The sequence below is a fragment of the Aulostomus chinensis genome, chromosome 8 (assembly GCF_037954235.1).
Source record: "Aulostomus chinensis isolate RoL2024-O1b breed Wild chromosome 8, RoL_Achi_v1.0, whole genome shotgun sequence".
NCBI classification, from domain to species: domain Eukaryota; kingdom Metazoa; phylum Chordata; class Actinopteri; order Syngnathiformes; family Aulostomidae; genus Aulostomus; species Aulostomus chinensis.
In genome coordinates, this window is record NC_141327.1 from 17,935,830 (window position 1) to 17,938,795 (window position 2,966).

General features: G+C 42.5%; 1 long non-coding RNA gene across 1 annotated transcript; it reads left to right on the plus strand.

Annotated features, from left to right (window-relative positions):
• The first annotated feature begins 1,245 nt into the window (after positions 1-1,245).
• On the plus strand, positions 1,246-2,693 carry LOC147257454 (uncharacterized). Its single transcript, XR_015117478.1, has 3 exons — positions 1,246-1,312; positions 1,914-1,998; positions 2,639-2,693. It is a non-coding gene; the product is annotated as an uncharacterized LOC147257454 (long non-coding RNA).
• The last annotated feature ends 273 nt before the right edge of the window (positions 2,694-2,966 follow it).

Genomic DNA, 2,966 nt, shown 5'->3' on the forward strand with positions numbered 1-2,966 from the left:
AGGGGACTCTGCACACATCGCATCATGCAACTGTTCCATGGAGCAAGAGCAAGAGGGAGGTGAACGCTGACACGATTCTTAGTTATGCATGAAGGAGGACACTAATGCATCCACTACGTTGCCAATATGACCTCCTACGTCCATTACATTCAGTAATCACCAACATTAAATTCATGTTATATTTTCAATTGTTGGATTCTCAGAATTCTTAATCTTCTTGGACATGAGAGATTGATTTCAGTCTCCAGTATTCTCTTTATGTGTACCCCCCCCCGCCCCTCCCTGAGCTGAATCTTCTTTTCATCTTCCACTCTTCAGCAGAGAGAGAACTGCTTTTACATCCACAGTACTTGTGTGAAGTGTTGTGATGCTACTCTCGCACCTGATGAAGGTCAGAGAGGTCAGAACTTTGCAAATAAATGTATGACAACATCGTATGAGTGTGTGCTGGCACGCTTCACTCAGTTAAGTGTCCAGCCTTTTTTTTTTTCGTGCTTTGAATGAAAGAAATATAAATATGCTGAAATTGAAAGCAAACACCAAGATCTGAAAAAAAAAGAAAAATGATACAAACAGAGAAATCTAAGAAATAAGGGTCTGTGTATACCAAAGTGCTTTTCCTGCAGCTGGAATTTCTTTTGGATAGTTTTTAAGTTAGGCGACAAACACTGGCGTTCTGCATTAGAAATGTTGAGGCCCTCCTCACTGAGAGGACTGGAGGAAGTACCTTGTGCCAACATTTAACTGATGCAGACATTGGTGTCCATGTGACTAATTGCCGTGCCTCTAAACAATACACAAAAAACCACCTGGGTGAGGCCTAAGGCATGAGTAGCGCGGCGGTATTGCAGTTCACGGGTGCCGGGGCATCCTCCGAGACAAAGACCAGACCAGAAATATGTAAGCTGATTGGAGTAAATTGCCTGCAGGTGTGAATATGTGTCCTGCGATGGCTGACAGGGTTGGCCCCGCCTCTCAGCTGGGATTGGCTCATCTCCCTGCAACCCTGCCAGTAAACACAACCATAGAAAATACATGAATAAAATGAAATGAAGGTGAGTTACAGACAGAGCAGGCGAGCAGGACAGAGGAGGAGCCTCCTCTTGTGGCTTATCTCCACAAAGCACTGTAGTCCAAACTGGTGTCTCCCAGGGGCCCCATCTCCCTTCTTCTTCTGATTGGTAATGAGGCACAGCTGCCTTATAGTGGGCCCAGCAGGCAGGGCCTTGATTACTGAAGCTTACTTGAGCAGGCAAAATGTAGCAAAAGTGACTGGATTTCAATGCAAGTGCAAGAATGGAGGGGACTTTTGGTAATGAAGAGATCCCAATCTTGGTTATTATGATTCAGAATGGAATTCTCAGCTCTGCTAAATAAGTTTAACAAGTATTTGTCGCTGGCCAATTATGTCTTCATCGGCAGTGAAGGCTTTCAATGTTACTGTTCTTTCTGGATAATGGTTTTGGGGGGAAGATAAAAAGTTGCAAAAATGCAAGACTGAAAGTGAAAACAACTGCATTGGCATGTTTGCCCTGCATGTTTTTGACCATAAAATTACAGTCTATTTTCTTTAACAGATAAATTTGAATGTGATGTGATGTGTATCATTAGCAGCTGACGCACTGGTGAAGCGGCGAGCCTTGCGTGTATTTGTTTCTTCTTCTTGACAAAAGTATGACTTCTTCCAGTCATGCAGTTTGTCGGTAGGTCAACATGGCTGAGATAACAATGACCACAGGTGATGCGGTCAACACGGAGAGAGATGGAGACTGAATGAGATTGATTTTGTTTTCCACTTGGCTCCTCCTCCTCACAGCTGTCGGCTTGACTGTCTGGGGGTGGCAGTTTACCTTAGTATATTTGGATTCTCAGGCTGTTGTTGTTTGGATATGAATCATGAATCCTTCTCTCAGTCCCATCAGGACATGCTGGGCGCCGGTTGCTATGGATACAGTACATCCCTGCTCACAGAGACACCTTACAAGATATATTTGACCAGTGAGACTTATTTCTTTTGTGTTTCCTCTCTTTGTCTGATGTTGTTCTAAGTGGCCTCTTCATTCTTCAGCACCTCGTCAACAGACCTTATTAGTTTTGACACCGTCACGTTCAGGGTTCAGCTGGGTGTTTGAGTGGGTCACATTCACGAGTGCATTTTCTGATACATGTTTATACTATTACTTTTTTTTTTTAATCATACTTCACTGTGATTAAAAAAAAAAAAAGACCTACACTAATAGAAGTCCGTACAGTGGCAGAGATGAAACATTTCTCAGAAATATATTTTAGTAAGAACAAGTAACATTTCTGCAGAGGCGTTTCAAAACTTGAATATTTGGCACTATGTCAAGAACATCCAGGACTTTCTGAGAAATATTTTATAGAAATATATGTATTTAAAGTTTCTTTCTCTCCCTCTCTCCATCCTAACATACACACACACACACAGTAGGAGTGACTCAGTTCAGTCATAATTGGGACACACTATTAAAATCCTGCATTCTCTCGCTCACACCAGTCTTAACCATCACAGCTGAATTTCTTAATATTCGCCCGACCTAAAAATAAGTCAACCAATATTTCATCATTTCAGTATTTCAACACTCTGAGTTTGATTGGTGCTCTTATGGTCCTATAGGTCCAGGGACTGCATACAAGGCTGACAAACTTCAGTGAAAGTGAACCCGCTTGGAGGAGGTAATGAAGTCACTCCTGCTGTGCCCTCTGCACAACTCTACACACACTTGTCATTTCTACTGTTGTGTCTTCACCCAACTAACCATGGGAAAGGAACACAACATCAGACGGCCTACTGATACAGCACACATCACTGTCAAGCTGCGCTCGGATCGCGTTTATAGTTGTAGGCCTATTTTGAGCAACATATCAATATGCAAAATAGATGCAAGATATCAGAAGTAGTCTCTACAAAATCTCCGCAAGGTATTTGTGCACATCTGATCCCC